The sequence below is a fragment of the Aythya marila genome (assembly GCF_965140915.1).
Source record: "Aythya marila genome assembly, chromosome: 2".
NCBI lineage: Eukaryota > Metazoa > Chordata > Aves > Anseriformes > Anatidae > Aythya > Aythya marila.
The window spans coordinates 984235-1006256 of NC_139043.1; the positions used below are offsets into that span (position 1 = coordinate 984235).

The window sequence follows — 22022 nt, forward strand, 5'->3', positions numbered from 1 at the left end:
TAACCTCCTTGGTCCCCAAAGGTGTGAGGAGAAAGCCTTGACACCACGAAGCACGAGGTGCCCCTCGTCACTGTGTTTCAGCACTGCACATAGGGGTTGCTCGCCCCTGCTCACCTCCCCTCACTGCTTCCCCTCAGCTGCCACCTCCCTTCACGGCTTCTCCTCAGCCATCACCCTCCAGCCTCTGGCTTTGCCTCAGCCATGTCCCCTCTGAGGTGTCCCCTCAGATGTGTCCCCTCAGCCCCCTGTCCCCCCAGATGTGTCCCTCAACCATGTCCCCTAATCCCCCTGGCCCCTCAGCCCCATCCTCTCATCCATGTCCCCTCAGATGTGTCCCTTAACCATGTCCCCTCAGCCCCATCCCCTCAGCCCCATCCTCTCATCCATGTCCCTCAGCCCCCTGTCCCCTTAGCCATGTCCTTCATCCATGTCCCCTCAGCTCCCTGTCCCCTCAGCTGTGGTCCCCTCAGCCCCATCCCTCATCCATGTCCCCTAATCCCCCTGTCCCCTCAGCCCCATCCTCTCATCCATGTCCCCTCAGCCCTATCCCTCAGCCCTCGTCCCCTCAGCCCCCTGTCCCCTTAGCCATGTCCTTCATCCACGTCCCTCATCCATGTCCCCTAATCCCCCTGTCCCCTCAGCCATGTCCCATATCCCCTCAGCTGTGTCCCTCAACCACATCCCCTCAGCCCCCTGTCCCCCCAGCTCCATCCTCAGCCCTGTCCCTCAGCCATGTCCCCTAATCCCCCTGTCCCCTTAGCCATGTCCCTCAGCCACATCCCCTCATCCCCCTATCCCCTCATCCCCATCCTCTCTGCCCTGTCCCTCAGCCATGTCCCATGTCCCCTCAGTCATGTCCCCTCAGCCCCCTGCCCCTTTACCTTCTGCCCCACATCCCTTCCCCTCAGGCTCTCCCAATCATCCCCAGCTCCCCAAAACCCTTCTCTGCTGCGCTTCTCCTTCCCTATAGCCCCTTCTCTTTTCCTATAGCCCCTTCTCTTTTCCTATAGCCCCTTCTCTTTTCCTATAGCCCCATCCCTTTCCCTATAGCCCCATCCCTTTCCCTATAGCCCCATCCCTTTCCCTATAGCCCCTTCTCTTTTCCTATAGCCCCCTCCCCACAGCCCCCGCCCCGCCCCGCCATGGCCCCTCCGCGCCGCCCCCTCCCCCCTCCGCCCTGTCACTGCGGCACCGCCTCAGCCCCTCCCGCCCCCTTGATCGTCCCGCCCCCCCCGCCGCCCGCGCTCGCTCCGATTGGCCGGCGGCGGGCGGCGGCGCCTCGCGATTGGCTGAGCGGCTGAGGGCCCGCCCAGGGCAGGCGCCAGCAGGGGAGGGCGCTCGGCGTGAGGCCAGCGGCCGCTCCGCTCCCTCCTCCTCCTCCTCCTCCTCCCCGGCCGGGCCCGCAGGGGACAGCGACCCTCGCCAGGCGGCTCCGAGCCGGCCGCAGCCCCCCCCCGAGGGTAAGGGTGGAGGGTGGGGGGCTCACGGAGCCCCCGCTGAAGGGCGGGAGGCAGGGGGGTGCCCGCCGTGAGGGGCGGTGGCGGTGAGGGGGGGGGGCGCCCGCTGAGGCGGCGGGGCCTTGTGGGGGGGGGGGGCGGCGGGAAAGGGGCTGAGGGGGCTGGGGGAGGTCTCTGAAGGCTGAGGGGGGGTCTTCGAGGGCTGGGGGGGGTCTTCGAGGGTTGAGGGGGGTCTCTGAGGGCTGAAGGGGGTCTTTGAGGGCTGTGGGGAGGGTCTTTGAGGGTTGAGGGGGGTCTCTGAGGGCTGGGGGGGGTCTCTGAGGGGTGCCCGCCCGGCCCCGGCCCGCAGCCGCTCCCTGCGCCCCCCCCCGTTACCGATCTGCGGGCGGGGTCCGGCCCCGGCCCTTCTGAGGGGGCTGGGGGGGGTTTAGGGGGGGTGCGGGCGCCGCCTTTGTCCCCTCAGGGGAGGCCCTGGGGCGGGCAGCCCGGCGTGGGGCGGCTCCTGGGGTTTTTCTGGGGTTCCTTGGGGCTCCTCGGGCTTGCCCCCCTCCCCAGGGGGCTGAGCAGGGCGGGGGGGGGCTGTGGGTGCGCCCTGCTGACAGAAACCCCCCTGGCCCCCAACTCTGCCACGGTGGGTGCGAAATCCACAGTCTGCAAGCGTATTAAACCTGGCTCTTAATATATATATATACACGATAAAATCCTTCCTAGGTGTTTGATAAGTCCTGGTTGCTTCCTCTTTTCTTTCTGTCCCCTGATCCCTATTTAACAAATAACTTTTAAAAAATAAGGTAAACGGGTCTTCTTCTTCTTTTGAAACCGGACTTTCTATATTTAACGAACTGCGTTCTTCCCAGCCTGCAGCTCCAGCAGTGCATCCGAAAGGCTCCTTGAATAGTATAATGGACATCCAAGCACGTTTCTAATGTTTCAGCCTGTGGGCTAGCAAGCCCTGCGCAGTGCCTCCCTACGCAGGGCGCTCTGTCTGACGCTGCCGTAGCTGTGTTTTGCAAACTGAAAGGACAGGCCTGCCTGCGCTGGAGTTCTCCAACTGTAAAACTTATTTCCTCTTTGTTAGGCCTTAATTATTCCATCTGGTATTGTGCGTCCTACTGGTATTGTAGAATGTTCTGCTGTAACTCGATTAACTTTCTCTTTGAGGAAGATAAGGAATAATTCAACAATATTCAAGGCTGTAACATCATTATGATGAAGCAGTTTTGCCCAGCCAAGTAGTCACTTAGGCAGGGAGAAAGGGGGAGGCTTACGAGAACTGATGAGGCTTCTGACTCTCCTTTTAGTCGCGTTTCGGAGGATTCAGGGCTTCTTGCCCTCCTCAGATCAGATGAGGTGGACTGTTCAATTTTGAAAATAGCTTAATTGACTTTCTGTTGCAGTGGCAGCAATGTGCTCGGTTTTCTTTGTGAAATAATGACACCTTAGCGAGAAATAATTAGCCCAAAGGGAGAGTAGTTGATGCTTGTGAATGCAATTCACTCTCAGGCTGAAGGACACGGATATTATTAAATCTGTTTTGTGTGTCTCTACAGAAATGACACCAGGGAAAGATCAAATAATACAAAGAGGTGTCAGTGACTTGCAGATTGTGGCACTGGAAGCTCAGCCAGAGCCCGATGTTGCCACTGGCACAGCTCTGTGGGCGTCCAGCGAGCCCTCGGATGATGACAGGGGAGGATCCAGCCCCTCGCCTGTGTGCTTATGGCAGGGGACACTCACTAAGCAATTAATATCTAGCTTTATCAGGTAGTTTCTTAAAAGCTAACGATTCTGTCAGTCGGTTTATGTGCTGCTGGCCCGTGATCCTCGGGCTGGCTCTGAGGAGTGCTGAGCGCCGCAGCTTAGCGCTGGGAATCGCAGGACCTCCCCGTGCGGGTTATCTGGGCGACTTGTTGGAGCACATCTCCAATTTGTCTGTGGGAAGCTTTGAAGGTTACGAGCGGTGCAGTGCTGCAGGCCAGGGCCTCGCTTCAGCCCTTGCCTTCTGCTCTGTCCGAGTGGGTTGTGGGCATCGTAGAGAGCAGAGGAGAGAGGCCGGGAGGTGAATAATGGCAGGGCGAGCTCCCATAAGCTGCTGAAAGCAGCGTGGATGACTTCTGGTATCTGCATATGCCGTGCCTCGTGGTGCTGGGAAGTCTCACGTAAAGGTGGCAACGCCGCCTCTCAGGTGCTTGGTTCAGAGTGCTCCTTCATTTAACTTCTAAGGATGCTTGCCAGTGAAGTTTAGGTTTTAAATACCAAAGTGAACTTGTCCTATCGCGGCATTAAACGCCCTCCACCACCCACCTGCCCCTCAACAGCATGAGCACAAGACAACCCGGTCAGCAGAAACACCATGAAAATGGGAACAACTTTGTTTTTCAAAGGAGCAGTAGGTAAGGCTGCACGGAGGTTGGGCTAGGACTTGATTTCCATTCTTAAGCTTGTTCTATGAAGTCTGATGAATACTCAGTTTAAACAAATAAATTACATATCCCTCTAGAGTTAGTAGAAAGGGCTGACTCAGCCTTAATTTTAGTGAATGGAGCAGTAATTATAATTGAGGTCCCAACCCCTGTTGTGTTTTAGTGGTTGCCTCTCTTCCCTAGAAATAAATGAATCTGAGCCATTAAAACAAATTTGAGTTCTTGTAGAGTTCAGGGCTAGTTTGTACGTACCACCTGGTGCTTTTCTTGTTCTTGTGTGCTATTCTTCAGCTCACCTGCTGTTTAATAAACTCTCTATTCATTATCTTCAGCTAATAACTGCTCCCTAAATTGCATTTGTCTCCACATACACTGATGTGCAGACTTCCAAATTCTGATCTATGCCAAACTTATGACTAAGGGAAACCACTGGTCAGACAGGGTATGAATCTGTGAAGATGAATTCGAGCTACTTGCAATTCAAATGAAAGTGGTGGTTACTTAAAAGACAAATAGAGTATAGTTGTACCTTGGTCTAGTCCAAAAAATCCCAAATAATTTATCTTGCCAGTCTCGATGTAGATTGAAGATAAAATCCGTGTCTCCTCCTCGGAAACTTAAGAGCTCAAGGCATGTTACTCATCGTGTTGTTGCCAGTCTGATTGCAGACAGTGAAAATATATTTTGTGTGTGTGCTTTTGGAGTTTGAAAGGCAAACTGGAAGAAGCTGATATTGCTCTGAAAGGCAGAGTTATTTCCTGTAGCTTCATGTTTATGCTTCCTGCCCCAACTAAAATAGATGAATCTCTTGCTTAGTCAAATGCCCGTGTGTATGGCTTCCTCGTGTCTTAACAGTGCTATCAAACTCATTTTCTGTTTTGTATCTCCTCGGAGGCAGGTTAGATCATACTCGAATGTAGATCAGAGAAACGCCAGGCTCTGTGATTACAGCCTGCAGAGCGGTGGCAGAGCAGCCTGAGCCTGAGCCATCATCGCTGCTGTCCCCTGCTGCAGAGTTCATCTCCCGGAGGGAAGGGTAAATGTACTTTGGATCAGATCCTCGAGGGGGTGGCATAAAAGCCAGGCTGCCAAAGTACAGCCCGTGTGAACTGGGTGTGCAGGTAGGCTCGTCCAGATCACCCTCCTGTCCCTAGCCGTGAACTTCTGCAGCCTCCCACATCTCAGAAGCCAGTTTCATGACTTGGTATTTTGCACATGTAAAAGAATTTCTCGTGGGACGGAAAGGTCAGCGAAATCAGTTGCTGTGGATGTTATGCAGATTTTTAACTTGGTAACAATACAAGCACAATGCTTCTGGCTCACACTACCGCTCTGTCTTGTTCACAGGGAGGCTCCTTAATACAGCTTGAAACTATAAATGTTCCAAATTATTTCAGAGCTTTGTGATATTCAAACCGTGCTGTGCTGGAATTCTAAACCCAAAGGACTATGGACAGACACCAGTGTGATACTGGAGCGGTGTTTAAGCTCTAAGAAGAAAATAATAAAAAAAATCAGAGTGTCAAGGATTTGTTTGGGAACAGCCCTGCCCTCCCCAACAAGTTTAGTCTTAGACTTGTGTGACAGTGCCTGGGATGCCTGTGTTGTCCAAAAGGGTGCTGATAGCAGCCTGTCTGCAGTTGCTGCTCTGCAAAACACAGCAGGCACGTGGTGCTGGGAGGTGGATGTGGTGCTGGGAGGTGGAGGTCTGCTGCCGAGCTGCAGGGGGATGTGCGTGTGAGGGATAGTGCGCGTGGTGAAGCTCCAAAGTACGTGTCCTTCCCTTGGAACTGCTGCCAGGTGGGAGGCTGGTGGGTTACTTGCCTGAGGGAACAGGGAGGGAAGGGTCTGACTTCTTCCCTACCTACCCAACTGTTAGAAAAGCATTTTTCTTTTTTTTTTTTTTTTTTTTTTTTCATCCTTGTCTGGCTCCTCTTGGAGTTTTTCCTCATAGTGGCAGCCACTGAATTAGGAGCTCTTGTAAGAGGTAGCAAGATATTAACTCCAAGGGAAAGCTAGCTGTGTCCTTGTGACTTGGATGAAGCTAGCAAGCAAAAATCAGTTTTAGCTGCATAATTGAGGCCTGTTTGTGCAATGCTGCAGGCCTCGTACCAGATTTGTGTGTGAAGGTGAGACTTCCAGCCTCGTGGTGTGGAGAGACCTCGGCACAAACAGGGCCGGAGTCTGTGCAGCATGCCCCAGATGACTGCGTTGGCATGGGGGAAGATTTGCTATGTGGGAGGAATTAAGGCTAAGTATTAGGTGCATCCCTGCACCCTGGGTGACGTGCCACACGTGGTGTAGCTGGAGATTACCCTGGGCTGAGCAGTTCCCTCATGCAGTTCTGGCTATCAGGCTACTCCTGTGCAGCTGCAGGAAGCTTCCAGGAGAAGTATGCAGTTAATCACATCCATTAGCATGATTGAAATCCTGATTAGGCTGTGTCACCAACTCCGATTCTCCGCCCACACTCTGCCCCTTTTGTCTGGAGTCTTCGAGAGAGACTGGGAACAATGCAGGATGAAACCCAAGCTGAAATCCCTCCGGTCACTCTGGGCATCCTTGTGACAGGTAACCCTAGTAAGCCGTACAGCTGCTGGCTGCTCAGTCATAAAATCAGCCTCTGGTAGATAGAGGATCCCCCGCAACACTGCCAGGAATCCAGCTCAACGTGAAGGAGGCTTGTCCTGCTCGTCAGTCGAGTGCTTGCAAATGTTTGGTACCGTGCTGAGCGCTGACACGTTGCCATAACGCCTCCGTCCACGCTGGGTGCTGGGGCGGCGCCTCCCTCCTGCTGGCTCTGCCCCATCCTAGGCAGGGCCGACGTGGGGCAGCAGGGGCAGGCAGGGATGGGGTTGTGCAGCCTTCGACCGAAATTAAGGCTCGGGGGGCTGCGTGCGGAGTCCTTGTAAGCCACTCGGCCTGGCTACAGCTGAAACACGCCTAAAAAAAGAGGTCATTTTGTGAACTCCGTTGTGCAGAAACTCCCTGCTTAAAACGTTAGTTGTTGGGACGATACTGTACACACTGGAGCTGTTTCTTTTTGAAAAAGCAAGCTTCTCTCAGAGCATTAGGTCATACGTTTCCACCGCATTCCGCCTGGGAGTGAGTCATTGTTCCTTTGGTGAAATTGCATTGGAGCTACATCATCCTGGAAAGCTGCTCTTCAGCCCAATTCAGGGTGTTGACACTCGCTTTAAACAAAGTAAAAACTGTGGGAGCTTCAATCAGATGGATTTCAAAGTGTGTTTACATGCTCCCGTTAGGGCTCCTGAAGCCCTGCAATGTGGGATCAGTTCAGACCCAGCGGGACCCCCTGCCCGTGGGGTTCTGAGCCCCCTGCCCTACGTGCGGCCGAGCTGGAGTTTGTGACATGCTTAACATGCTCCTGGGGGAAGCAGGCGTGCGCTCTCGCTTCTTGTCACTCTCATTGTCCCTTCCCTTCCCCCAGCCTGCCACTTGTGTGCTCGCTGCGGGAGGTCCGGCTGTAGCTCCGTGCTGTTTGTCCCTCCAGCGGCGTGCCGCCGGGGTTTGTTCCCCTATTGCGGTGTCTGTTCTGTACGGGGACTGCTCTGAGGCTGCAGCTTTTTGTCGGGCTCTCTGTGGCACTGTAACTGCGCGTGCTGTAAAGTGGGTTACGGTCAGGTGGGATTTCTCGGGCTATTTTTAGGAGGCACATAACTCAGTAAAGGGGAGGCTGAAGGAACTGGCTGAGAAGGGGATGCGGGCGGGCACTGAACCCGCTCTGCGCTGCGGGAAGTTTGTGGAGAAACACTGCCTGTGGTGTGGCTGCGAGCTGTGCGGAGGTAAGGCCTGGGGAGGAGTGGGGTGAAGCATCCAGAAACACGGATATGTTCTGTTGGAGAGCCTACAGAAAGCATTTGTGTGTGTGACTGAGCGTTAGCACTGCTTCTAGCAGCGCTGGGTGCTCCCCTCCTGCCTGTAACGTCGTTACTGTCTGTGCTGCAGCTCGTCTGGGTGGGGTGAGATGTCAGAACAAGTGCACGGATCTGGAGTTGGGGTTGTTGCTGCTGCTGGGGATTTTTCCTCTCATCCATTTCCGGGCCTCTTCCTGCTTCACCTTGGGTGTTCTCCTTCTGTCAGTCTCCTGACTGCAGCAGCTGTTTCACTACTGCAGTTGTGCTGGGTGTGGTGCTCGTTTTTAACATGCTCCTGCATCCATCTGCACCGGTCTTAAGGAATCTCAGAGCAGGCGTTCTGCTGCCCGTGGGTACCTCGTTAATCACAGAATTGCAGGGCTTGGAAGGGACCCCCAGAGCTCATCGGGTCCAACCCCCTTCCAAAGCAGGTTCCCTAGAGCAGGCTGCTCAGGTGGGCATCGGAACGGGCCTTGAATATCTCCAGAGGAGACCCCGCAGCCTCCCTGGGCAGCCTGTTCCAGTGCCCCGTCACCCTCACTGTGAAGAAGTTCTGCATATTTTACTACTTAAGAGTAAAAGTAACTGGAGACGTCAAAACTCTGGAGGAGCAGAGACAAAAATCCCCAAGCCAGCTGCAGCAGCGGCTTCGAATTGGATGCTGCCGACATAAGAGGTAAAGAATGAGACAAAGAACTGAGTCACAGGCTTTTCCTTCCCTCCGACTGCTGTGGTGGCAGCAGATGGTTTCTTGTTTTGGTCATGAAATGAAAGCAGTTAGAAAAAGGGTTCTAGATGTTGAGAGAGATGATTTGGACTTCTAACTTAGCAGGAGCCGTGGATTTTAAGGTGATTCATATATGCAGTGGCAACTTAAATGTATTCAAGGATGCAATAGAAAGTCACAAGATGAGGTGTTGGTGCACAGCTTCAGGAGCGTTACTTTGCTAATAAAAGGAAAACGTGAGCATGTATGAAGTTATCCCTGAGAAGGCAGAGAGAAACCTCAGAAGAGCAAGCTGGGATGTGAAAGGAAACCCTTAAAACGACTCTGAGGCCTTGGAGGAGATGTTGGGTCAGCGGTGCAGGTGGTACTTGCAGCCCGTGCCCCTGCTGAGGCTGCAGGATGGTTCCAGAAGCTTCCAGCAGGATGGGGCGACAGGACATCGTCACCTCGTGTCCGAGGCTGGTGGCCCTTAAGGTGGCCTGGGGGTGGCACATCCTAATGTGTCTCGGGGGAGTGCTGGGACACCACCGTGGAGCTCTGCGTGGGGTGCTCTGGGTGGCTCAGCTGCGAACGGGTTACATAAAACAGAGCTTATATATAACGCAGCCCACGTCATCTTCAACGTTGCTTTTCTCAGGATATCTTCATGCTTAAAGCACATACATTGCTTTTTCTCAGACTGTGCTTCCACCCATTGAAGCATGTGAAAGATGAGAATTAAGGGATATATCTCTCTTCTTCTGAGGAGTGGATTTTTTTTTTAAACTCATCTTCTGAGTAAAACATACTTTTTTTGTTTGTTTGTTTTTGTTGTGCATTGGGATTTGGACAGAGCATGTAGGGCAATAGGATCAAGTGTCACATTGGGGATTACATATTTGTCCCAGGGTGACCCTCTTAGTGGCTTGCATTGGTGTAATTGGTGAATGACTGCCTGGATTTATAGGGATGTATATCTGCATTAGCACTGCCTTGATGTAACTCAGGCTTATTTGCTTTTGGTCCAACCTACTTCCAGCTTGGGAATTCTCTTTTAAGGAGAGATTCTGTAACTTGCCTGAAACTGACATTTGCAGGCTTAATTCCCACTTAAATATAATGGTGGTTTTACTACCAATAACGATTATTTATCCGAATACAGTGTATGGCGTTGCCTGGCTGCTGCAAGCCAAACGTGTCCAGTAAACTGTACGCTGATTTGAGAACTTTACTTTTTAACTTTTTTTTTTTTTTTTTGAGAACTTTTAACTCATGATATTAATATTATCTTGATGTACTACGTTCTTTTACTGGCAGCTTCTGGGAGATTTCCCTCTCCAATAAAAAACGTGAACCCCATGAAGGTGGGAAACGATTCCAAGTTGAGTTTCCCCAGCTGAGGTCTCCAACTCGCCGGGTGGCTGGTACCGCACAAAGGCCTTGCGATGGGCACAGCCCTGTGTGTGTCTGCAGAAAGCTCCAGGGGCTTCCTCCGTGTCTGACTTGGTTCTTTGCTGGAAAGGGACCTTCCCAGGGTTTGTGTTTGCTCAGTGCACTGCTCTGTTTGCTGGCATTGTGCTGGAAGTGTGCTCAGGTAGGGGACTCTACGGGGGGTTAGTGCATGGCTGGGGTGGTGCTAGCTGGGAGCAGCTGAATTTGTGGGCTGGCAGGAGCTGGCCGGATTGTGCAGTAAATCTCCTTACACATTTAATGAAAGCCTTCAGTTTTAAAGCACCGATCTGGGGCTCTGCTGAACCCCCGTGAGCTGTGTCTATGCTCAGGGGTGCTCAGCTGCTCCTTCTTCCATCTGTGCCCCTGCCAGCCCGACTCACTCCTGCCCCATGCTCCTGTTTTCCTCATTACCTACCTTTCTTGCCTACCAAAGCCTTTTCGTGGGCCATCTGAGCTCATTGTGTGTGGGGTGCTTTTATTTTTGCTTCGAGGACCTTTCAAGAAGGCTGTTTGAGGGTTGATCGGAGGATGTAATTTAATACAGCGCTGCTAAAAACCTTAACTCCGGTCGGCATCAGCTGATCCGTGTCTTTTTTAAACGCGCTGCAGACGTCTCTAATATTTTTCCCCTGGGGGACCGACTTCCTGCGATAAAATGAGATTTCCTTTTAAAGTAGAGGTCCCTGGTTATATAATGAGAGTAGGAAATGGTCCAAAAGTGACGCTGGGAGGATAGAGGAGTTATTTTGGTAATTGACTGTCAGGAAAGAGAATAGAAAGTTATGCTCGGGAGCGCACCAGTAACTTGCATGCTCTTTGGGAAGTGAGAGGAAAACGTTTGAGGAGCTCAGTGAGGGAGTGCCCGGCTCGGGGTGGAGGAAGGGGGTTAAGTTATTAAGGGTGAAGCTGTACGGTGTGTCTAGGGCTCTTAAGCTAGCTCTTGCCAAACTGCCTGTAATCTCCTTGAAGAGGCTGCTGTGATTTGTCAGAGTAACGTGGCTTTGAGCTTGAGTCTCTAGGAGAGCTGTGGCAGCTTCTGCTTTTTTGACTCGAAGGCCAGAGTGCAGGGTATTTCTTAGCCATTGTGTGCTTGGGGGGCAGTTCCCTGTCCCCAGGTAGTGTCAGAACCAGGGGCTCTGTCTTTCCACCCACATTTTGTTCCCAGAGCCCCCTGGCAGTACTGGAAGCAGTTTTTCCTGGCCAGGCCTGGCACCGCAGCAGTGGCAGCAGCAGCAGCTCGCTGCCTCACCCAGTGCTCCCCTCCCAAACCCAAATCCATCTGCTACACACAGTGCTCCGTGCTGGGACCCATCCTGCAGGGGTGCTGCTCCCCCGGGTTTAAAGCAGAGTGTAGCTCATGGGGTTTGTGTACGGCTCTTCCAAAGAAGCTTAAGACTGATTAATTCCAGATACTTACATCTCGAGTAATGAGATTTTCTGTTTTCTTGTTTATTACGTTTGTTATTTATGTCTTGTTCTGTGTTGTAGCTGACCATGCCTCCAAGAATACAGGCCAGGGGAGGAGGGAACAAAACAACAATTAATTTGGTTCCTATTTCTGTTTCCTTCCTGCTTCCTCAATAACCTGCATTCCAGCGCTGACATTGTGTCATCTTCAGGAAAGCGGGGGAATTGGCTTCTCTTGGGCCACAATCCTGGGCTGATGGCACACGTGTTACCCACAACACATCGCGTTTTCACACTTACAGCTCTTGGGGTGAGGTTTGAGATCAAGATTTTCGGCAGAGCTCGTGTGTGCTGGTAAGCTCCCTGGCCGTGGGGTGCTCTTAATGGTCATATGGGGTCGGCACCGCTTTGCCTCTTCCTGGGTGGAAGTGGGAAGGGAGGGATGAGGCTGTGTAGGTGCAGTGAGCCCAGTGGGAGGGTTACAGCTCCCTGCAGGCGTTGGCCTTGATCTGGAGCTGCAACCAACCCTTCTGAGATCCTCTCCTTGAGGATCCTTTCCTTCCCCTTAAAGAAACCCCATTTGGGGAGTGGGAGCAGAACGTGCCGAGAGGTGTTCTTGGTGTAATCAGTCACCTATCGCAGTGAAAGCAAACTCCATCCTGTGCTGGTAGGAGCTGCATGCCCACAGACCCTCCCATGCCTCCCGGAGATCCGAGTCCTCCTGGCTATGCTGGATCCCACCACGAAGGCGCTCGCCTCGGTCGGTCTGGTCCCGATCAGCCCCTCGGCCGCTTTCCCTCTGTGGCGTGCCTGCAGAAAGGCCGAAAACGCCGAAGTGATGGAAATAAAACCTTTTTCTTCCTCTGGGCCTGGGGTATGTTTGTTTTCTCTGCTATGTAATTTGTCCGTGGCCTTATTTTTCAGCAGGCAAATATGCTGACTGTGCCTGTTACAGCTCCCAAATGCAATTCCCTGGCAGGCGTCACATCTCCTAATATCATTTTGAGGTGCTGATGTAATCGCATGGTTGAACGTGAACTGAACAGCAAATTACACCGTGCAAAACTCGCTCTTGCAATCTGTGTAGGATTTAAATACATTTGTTCACGTTATGTATCTTACAGGAGGCATTTATGCTGCTCAGCAATTTCACTTTTGGTCATTTAATGGAAGAAATGTGAATTTATCGAGTGCCGAGGGGGAGATTGGGACTGACGTGTGGCATATCCTTATCTCATCAGGACTTCAGTGGGAGTTATCCTCACAACTGCATTCTCAATAGCTAATTCAGCACAGTGTCTAATTTGCAAATTAGAAGAGGGTGACACAAGGAGTGCATAAAACAGGTAATCAAAGTTGAAATGCATTGGAGCATCTTGATTGGAGAGCTGTAAAAAGAAGCCTTTTTCTCAAGTTGTAGTGTTGCTTAAAAAAGACTTCACAATTTATAAACCGAGGAGTAAAACAAACAGGCTGATAAACAACCCTCTGGAACAGGAAGGTGGAACAGAAATAGTCTCTGATCTCGAGTGCATGACCCAGCCCGTGCAGAAATGCTCGGGTAGCGTTGCTCTCCCTGCTTAATTTTTAAAGAAAAGGCACTTTTCAGGTTACCAAGTCACATAGGAAGTGACTTGCCTACCCTGCCTACCTGGTTTTGTCCTGAAGTTACTTTCAATTTTCAAATCCAGATGACTGGATGTAATTACCTAAGCAATATAAGCTTTGGGTTAAGCTGGAAGTTGTTGCGGGGTCAAACTCCAAGGGGAAGCCGTGCATCCACCGGCGACTCTTGGTGTTTACTGATACCAGACTTCCAAAGCAGGTCTCTTTCAGCACTCCTGATAATGCTTTAGCTTCAAGCCCGAGCTCTTCTGCAGGGCTGGGGGTAGAAAAAGCCACTAAATATGTGTGTGCCACATGCGTGGCATGTATTGGGGGTAGAGGGAGTACAAGCAAGCATCTTAGCACGAGGAGCAGGGTGCAGTAGTGGCTGGGACTCTGTGTGCTGGCAGAGCTGTGTCACTGCCTGCTCCCATGGGATGGAGGCAGGAATCAGTGTCAGACCTGCAGCAGGCTTGTCTGTATGGATTTATGCTGCTGTAGCATGTGTTTTGGTTTCCTTTGTTAAACTTCTGGCTTCCCATGCTCGGGTGAAGGATTAGAGTGTGCTGCCCCGCTCCTGTTGGCCTTGGAGCTTCAGGTGCTGCCATGAGCAGCGTGGTTCTGTGCACCATGCAGGCGTGCAACGTGGCTCCTTCGGTCTCTTTGTGCTGCCAGCACTGACCGGCTGCAGAAATGCCTTTTGCTTCCTGGGGTGAATAACCCGTAGGCAGGCAAGTGCTGGTCTTAGTGAAGAAATGCCACAGCTCACAAGTCCCTGCGTCTCCAAACAGCAGAGTTACCTTTGGTTACCACCGTTACCTTTGTCCTCCTGGCATGATTTATTGAACTCGTAGCTTGCATGTCGTGCTAATTGCCCCCGTGTCACTGCTTATCTCTTCTGAGAGGCTTTCTTTTAGTCTTTCAAAGTACAGGAGCCAGAAGCTCCAGATGAAAGCTCAGTGTTACAATTCTCAGAAACATAATGCCAAAAAAAGGGTGTGTGTGTGTATCGAGGGGTCCACTTTCATCTACTAAACAGGGAAGTACCCTGTGTTTTGGAGGATTCTGATTCAAATCCTGTATTTCTTATCTGGAGGCTGCCTGTCTCTATCTTAGCTAGGTTTCAATAAATGACTTTTTTAGTCTCTCTTTTTAAAAATAAAAAAAATTAAAAAAATGAGTGTTGGAGTTACTGACTGGATCGCTCTGATTAAAGGCCGCCTGCTTTCCCCTTCCTTCTTGTAACCTCCGGGTTAATTGGCTCATTCCTTCTAGCTGAGGCTGGAAGGCTGCAGCGAGTGAGCTGCAGGCAGCAGACGCTTGGATGAGGGAAGAAACGAACCAACCACAGGGTGAAACTTTCGGAAGCATCTGTGTTTGCCTCTGGAAAGGGAGCTGAGAGCAGGCAGCCTGTTCCTCGTGAGAGATCTGCGGGGTTGGTTCGGTCACAGGACACAACCGGAGCTGCTCTCGATTCCTGAATACTACAGGGCTTCTTGGTTTGCTCTTTGCTCTTCATTCCTGTGATCCAGCTGTTAATAAATGCTGCTGCGTTTTGATTTGTTTCACTCGTGCTATGCAATGGCAAACTAATTCTGCATCTGTTTCTCTTTTGCTCCTTGTAGCTGAGTTGAGGATTCGCGTACACTGGAGGAAAATACCAGGGGAGGTCTGGAAGGAGGTGCAGACGTTGGCGTGCTCGGCTGCAGTGCAGGGAATAGGATGCTCGGGTGTCAGGGCTCACGGGGTCTGGCTTATGTCCTTGGGATTACTTCTGATTTTACCCAGCAAGCCTCTTGCATAAAACCAAAGCAGTTCTTGAGGGAGAAGTAAAAGCCTCGAGCGCTTGGCTAGGAGGGACGGGCAGATGCTCTGGCTGCTCTCGCTCCTGTAACTCCCTGTTCCTGGCCCAGCTGCCCTGCGGGAGCTGCTGCGCTGTGCGAGGTGCCACAGCTGGGAGAGCCCTGCCCAGAAGGGGGCACGTGGGGTTTGGGTGGTCTTGGGCTGAGGAAAAAAACACAGGATTTCCAGCTTCCAAGGCACAGAGTGCCCTTCACCCAAAGTGGGGGTACTGCAGGCACCTTGGTTATTTCAGCATGATGCTTTGTGCATGTTTTGTGTGCTGGGGGTATGCAGAGTCCTTGCAGAAGGATGCCTCCCTTGTGAATCTCTGATATTCTGATCTTCAGTACAAGTGCCCGTGCCCTCGGGCAGGTGTGGTGTCAGAACCACAGACACTGAATGGGGTTTGGGTGGAGGGTTTGGCTGTCTGGAGCCTGTTGGGCCTTGGTTGAAGCCACCTTTTGAAAGTAGGTGTCTGAGCTCCTGCAAGGGGAGCCCATGAGGTGTGTTTTCCTTTCCTTTGGAAGAAAGGATGGTGGCGTGGGTTCATTCTCCAAGGGTACCTCGAGCTGTGGCAACCTTTTCCTTCCCTGCTGCCGTGTTCTTGTTCTGCAGCCTGAGGCCAGCTGTGCACACGTCAGGGCACTTGCTCCTTACTTGAAAGGGATGCAAAGGGACTGAAGGGAGGCTGTAAGAGTTAAAAAGTGCTTCTTTAGAATGTGGGGGGGGAAAGCCTTTCCCCAAACCCTCTGATACTCGGAGTCAGGAGTCACCCCCTTGTGTTCTTAATAGTTTGTCTAAAAATATCTTCATAAGCATGCTAAATCTAAAGAGATAGAAATATTTAAAGACAAAAAACAACAACAAAGTGAATATTTTCTGAATAATCAAGCAAACTTTCTGTGCACCATCTTCAATCGTGGACTGCAGTGAACTTTCTGAAGTGCAGCAGCGTGTAACAAACAGCTTTTTGACAGAGTTTGCTGCCGGGAATGATCTCATCCTAGTGACCAAGCGGTCTCTGTGCAATGCTCCAACTATTTGCTGAAGCAGAAGGATGCTGAACGGGCTGACCACCGAGCAACTCGCTGGCGTGCGGCCGTGGCGCAGCAGCAGGTGGGGGTGCCAGCAGAGCAGCTCCTCGCTGCCCTTCGGAAATGGGCTCTGGTCTCTGAGGTGGGTTCAGCTGGAACTGCTCCCTGTGAATTTAGTGCGTTTTTCTGGCAATCGTACTGATAAGTTTTTAAAAGAATCTGAATGAAATCCAGTCTTACCGTTTTTACTTAATAAGATCTCTCTCTTCATAGTTTTATTTATTTTAGAGCTCGAGTACGATGAGTTGATCATCATTAGATCACGAGAGAGGATTAGATCAACGAGTTGATCATTTAGAGCTGGAGTACAATGAGTTGATCAGTTGAAGTCTGTAGTAAGAGCAAACCCCAGCTCTTCGTGTTCTGTGCTGCTTGTGGGAGTCGGCAGTTATATCTGTCTCACTGAGCTGGAATTCAGTCATGTGCCAGAAACAAAAGGAGTTTGAGTCTAAGTTGATCTTAAAACACAGAGCTCCCGTTCCTCAAGCTGTAGTAGTTGTTGTTCCTTGGGTTTCTCACCAGTCTGTGATTATCTGTTGTCCTTGAGTGCGTTGCGAGCCGCAGGCTGATTCCAGCTTGAAACGCGCTATCTGTGTGTAGGGGGAGCCCAAAAGTTCCCGTTCAGCTCAAATTCAGACGGTTTATTTCTGTCTGTTGGTGAAATGCTGGGAACTGTTTAAAAAAACAATAATGCAGCTGGATGGGAGACAGCGTTAAGACACTTATCTTCCTTCTTGGAATTTGTCTTAAAAATGGGGGGGGAGAGAAGAGTTCATCAGTCATTTTGGAACCGAAACAGCCTCTAAATATGAATGCAGCAGGAGTGAGTGCTGCTTGCTGGGGGCTGCAGACTGGGAAGTCCCCAAAGGCAGGGCATCCCCTTCCCGCCTCCAGGCCAGGTTTCACTGGTGGTGCCAGGATTTGGGAGCACGACCTGCGGGTGCAGAGCTGCAGTCAAGATCCTGGTGCACTGAAGCAGCACGACAGCTTCGGGTCTCACTGATGAGCCTGCAGTAGATCCTAAACCCATGGATCCTAAATCCATGCAGGCACAGACAGTTTGCAGGTGACTGCTCCCAGGGCAGCCCTATGCAGCCGAGGGCAGCACGAGCAGGGTGGGTGTGTGGGCACAGCTCCTGGTAAAGGATCTTTACTAGGAATGGGTTTCTTTTTCCACTGGGACAGCCCTTAGGGTTCTTCCCTGCTCGCTCAGGGCCTTGCTGCCCCGGATAAAGGACGTGCCGTGTGCGTGTTCCCCGCCCTCCCTCCTGCAAGCTCCTGCAGCTCGGGGCTCTGCAGCACTTCTCAGTTCCAATAGCTGGGAGAAATGAGAATCATATGGGTTGAGCACACAGCTGGAAGCCTTATTGGCGCATCAGGAACATGTTCACAAGGGGTTTTTTCATCTCGTCGTACCCCAGTGCTCGCTGTATTGTTTGCACAGCTTTGGATTTCTGGAAAGTAAGGCTTAAGGTAGGGAATCAGTGCAGTAATTTGTGCTGTGAAGTGCCCTTGTTGTCCTGTTCTCACTCTTGATGGGAAACTGCTGCTTATCTTTGTTTTCAGAGCAGAAATGATGTGAACTTCCCCTGGTAAGCATAGCATGGGTATCTGGGATTGCACCAAGCTCCCCTCGTGTAGGATATCATCGTGATGATGCTCACTGCGCTGCTCCTCTGTGTTCAGCGAAATGGAATAGGGTCTGTGGGGAGGGAATCCTCACTGATGCTTTTTTCTCCCCTCTAGTTCTTCTCCATCTCACGTTTTATTCCCTGTGACTGAACAGCAATTTACAAAGATGCAGCAAAATAAAAATAGACGAGTCTCACGTCCCCCGTGCCTCTAGCTGCTCTGGCCATGGCCATAACTCCTCGATGTCTGTGCATATTTTGTTAAAGTTTAATGATGCACCACAGTGCCTCAGAGGGGGGAAGGCTCGTGGTGCTGTGCTCTGCAGCCATCCTGCAGGGTATCGCTTCAGAGCCTGCGTCAGGTACAGCGCTGCGGGTATCGGGTCTCAGGACTGAGCTGACTCCTTCACCTGATCCGGCTTCTCAGAGCTGTGTGCTCCTCGTAGCCTGCTGTCTGCGTTGGGTGCTTGGAGGCCATTCTGCTTCACACCAAATGGGGCAAATCTCTTTCCAGAGGCAGTGGCACAATGGGAAGTTGGTGCTCTTCCTCTCATCTGGTTATTTGTTTGCAAACTTTAGAAACATTCTGCCTTAAATACCCTTTTAAAGTTGTAAATAAGCGTTTGTCAGGTAGTTTCAAGTCCAGTTACTTTTGCCTTTAACTTGCCAAGGAGCAATACAGTGACTTAAGCAGCCACAGTTCTGATGCACAACGTTAGCGTGTTGGAGCTCAGACTAAATGTGTAATCGATTGGCAAATTGGCATTGAATCAGACTGTAAAAAGAAAAGGGGAGGGGGCTGATGGTAGTTTGCTTATCTTTACAGGTTTAAAAACTAACCACCAACAGAAGGCAGTCTGAGTCCCAGGGACTGCTTCTCTGAGGAGAGGAGAGAATTTTCAGTTGCAAGCAGGCTGCATTTTTACATCACTTCAAAGTGTGAAGACTCCTATGGAAACCCCAAAAGCACAGCCCCTATTAAAAAAAAAATATATCTACCCAACACTTTTAGGTAGTTTATGGGGTGATAGTGGCAGATGGTAGGGAAAAGATGTCGCAAAGAGTTCAGTCCTGTTTTGGGCTGCACCTTTCCAAAGGCTGTTTGGCACACATTCTGTTTTGCCCCCTCCTTTCCCCTCTAAACCAAAGCAGTTCTGGCTGTTTTTCTGTTTTCTCAGCGCTCATGTGCACGACAGCGCAGCAGGAGGCTGTCGGTCAGGTAGAGGAGTGCTCTGAATCAGGCTGAGTGCTGTGGGAGAGAGAGGTAAAATGGGCTGCTTTGTGCCTTGGAAATGTGATACGGAATCTGTTAGGCAAATAACTAAATGTTAATGATCTTAATCCTATCTGGCTCGCTGTTCTGACCTCTATCTCCCCTTCTTCCCTTTCAGCAGGTATGGATATCGCTTTCTGCTTCCACCTTGCACAACAAATCTACCCGTGCTTGCTCTGATTTTAGCCAGAGGCCTGAAATGTAGGTGCTGCAGGACACACAAGGGGAGAACAGCTGATTCGTGTGGCTCCCCCTGCCCACCTTAATTCCCTGGTGCTAGGTAGGAGTGATGGGGAAGCCGAGTGATCTCCAGAACATAGCCAGCAGCTGGCCCGGGCTGAGCTCCACCGCACCCAGCGTGCTGCTCGTAGCAGGGCCAGGGACAGCAGGACGTGGAGGGACGGTCCCCAGCTTCTGAAGGTGGGGTTCAGAATTGGTGGGGGTGTTCTGCAGATCATTTCCACCCACACGGTGTCCTCATGAGGCTCTGATGGCTGCATAACCATGCTCCATCGTGCGCTTCACTGTGTCAGCAGCTCTGCTGCCTCAGCATGCTGAGACTGCACAGTTGTGGTGGATCTGGTCTTGTGCACCTTGAGCTTTCAAGCAGCAGGTCCTGAAGGCTTCAGGAATATAGTCCTGTTCCAAATGGTCTTGGTTTTGGTCAGTTATAACGCTTCATGCAGTGTGTAATGATCTGAGTGTCATTGTTAGCTGTTAGAGGATGCCCTCTAGTTTAAAAGGAAATGTTTTGATCCTAGGAAAAGTGCATAGGCCCTGTACTGCTGAATAGCCGTGGCTCCTGGAAAGGCTGTTTAGCTTGGGGAGGGGAAAATAACCCCCCACAAAGTCTGCCAGGGTTGTTTTACAGCACCCAGAGCTGAGTGGGGTTTGTTTTCACATGCTGTAGGAGGACAGTGGTGAGGATCTGTATTCTTCACTCTGCAGCACAGGCTCTGAGAGAGCAGGATTTGGAACTTTGCGCTGTCAGACGTCGAGGATCACTGGAGCTCTGGGCAGGTTTAACTTTGTATTGAGGTTGTTGTCATTTGGCTTTCCTTGCCTTTAAACTTCCTCCTGAGGGGAGTGGAGGGGCAGGCGCTGAGCTCTGCTCCCTGGGGACAGCGCCAGGACCCGAGGGGACGGCATGGAGCTGGGACAGGGAGGGTCAGGCTGGGGGTTAGGGAAAGGGTCTGCACCCAGAGGTGGTCGGGCACTGGGACAGGCTGCCCAGGGACGTGGAGCTCAGGAATCATCTGGACAATGCTCTCAGACACAGGGTCTGGTTTTTGGGTGGTCCTTTGGGGACCCAGGACTTGGACTCGATGATCCTGGTGGGATATTTGGTGATCTGTCTGTGCAGTTACACCGGCTCAGAGTTGCCCTCAGTGTCCTCAGCTGGGTCTCACCCCGAGGTGAGGTGGTGCCACTTGTCCGAGAGATGCGTGGGGCAGCGGCTCTCCTTAGGGGCTGATTCCAGAAAAGCAAGTCAAGGAGCTCAGAGACTTCTGGCACTTATGTAAAAGTGATGGTGTGTCTGTTCATAGAGGGGTTACATGTTTTATTTTTTTCCTTCCTCTTTCTGACCCCAATTAAAATTTTCTTTCTGGGGAAGGCAGAGAGAACTCTACTGATGATGCAGAGACTCTAAACCAGTTTGTGTAACCAAAAAAAAAGAACCAACCAAAAAAAAATAAATTAGCATTTCTTTTTTAAAATTTATTCCTTTCTGTACTAGTTACATTGCTGTCTGGCAGCACTGGAAATAAAATTGCATTCCCTCTGTCTAATACAAGCTGATGATGCATCTTCTGTGTCGTCATTGGCTACGTAGGTCCCAAAGTTGATATGGAAAAGGTAAAAGTAAAACCAAGTTCTGCTGTGATTCTCACTTGTAAATACTGCATTTTGGCGTGGTCTGAACTTCAAAATGTTGGTCTCCATCCACCCCTTTTAATACACGAGCTCTTGCACAGAGGAGGTGCTGCCTTCCTCCTTTCATCTGCTGTAGGAAGCAGCGTGTGTGTGGCTTGCCCCGGGGATGCTGCTGTTCACCTGTGCCTAATGAGTGTCAGGTGTTGGTGAGAAGACTTCATCTGGCTGTGCTGAAACCAGCCCTGCTGCTCGTGCCCTTGGAGCCGCGCTGCTCCGTGCAGTCTCCAATTTCTGTAGCAGAGAAACGAGGCGCTGCAAACCAACCTGCAGGTAGCAGGTATGGGGTGGAGGATGACAATTTCCTGCAGAGCAGCATCTGTGCTCAGTAGGGAATCCCCAAAAAAGAGAAAAGGCCAGCAGAAAGGCGCACTGATTGCTGGCATGCTGGTGGCAGCGCTGTGAGTATGGGATTTGTTTTACTTCTTTCCCTGCTCCCTCTTATTCCTTCTGTTCCTCGTTGCTGTTTTGCCCCTGGAGAAAGCAGAGAAATGTCTTTTGGTGGCCTGCTATGTGGAAGGGGTGAGCACCACCTGAAAATGTTGCCTCCTGTTCCTTATTTCTTAGGGAGATGAGGACGATAAATAGAACACAGAGCCGTGTGCTGTGGCTCGGTATGGAAATGTGTGGCCTGAATTCAGATCTGTTCACAGACCTCTTGATAAAAAGAGCAACTAGTTCCTAAAATATATCGCCATAAAAAAGGAGGTGCTGAGTTTGCTATTAAGTGGGTATGTCTCAGTCTTGCTTACCTGCTAAAGTGATGGTCTTGGCTTGGGTGTGACACTTTTTTTAAAGGATATAGTTAACGTTGAGTTCAGTTCCTTTTAGGTTAAATATTTAAGGTATTTGGGAACACTTAATGCACCGGTTATTAAACCTGTCAGGCTGATTTGCTCAGATACTGGGTTTTGTTTACTTAGAGCACAGCTGGATGTGAGAATTTGGTCTAAATGAATGACCTTCTGTGCGTAGATACCTTCTCTTTTTAGCTAAGCAACACACACTTTTCAGGGTTTTTAATCCAGGGTACTAGGGAAGCATCCACAGTGTGTGTTCTGCTTAATTTGAGTACTCGATAGGTTGCTGGATTTTGGGGCATTTAGTTTTTCTTTCAGAACACTCCATGTCAAACCTGGTGTTAGAATGAACTCAAAAAATGTGCTGTAAAGGTATTTCTGCTAGGTCAACACCGGGGGGGGGTTCAAGGCGGGGCTGGAGATGCGAGGGGAGGGCTGGGACCCTGCAGGAGCCTTGTGAGTAGGTGAGGGGACAGAGTGGGTGATGCTGGTGCTTAGGTTATGCAGGTTGGCAGCTGTCAC

The 22022-nt window shown here is 51.0% G+C and overlaps 1 protein-coding gene across 9 annotated transcripts in view; it reads left to right on the plus strand.

Moving 5' to 3' along the window:
- The first annotated feature begins 1324 nt into the window (after positions 1-1324).
- MAP4 (microtubule associated protein 4) overlaps positions 1325-22022 on the plus strand; it is a 142467-nt gene continuing 121769 nt past the window's right edge. For all 9 annotated transcript variants that reach the window (XM_082752373.1, XM_082752374.1, XM_082752377.1 and 6 more), the window contains exon 1: positions 1325-1460. The gene's annotated coding sequence lies outside the window, so the exon portion shown is untranslated. The remainder of the gene's footprint in view (positions 1461-22022) is intronic.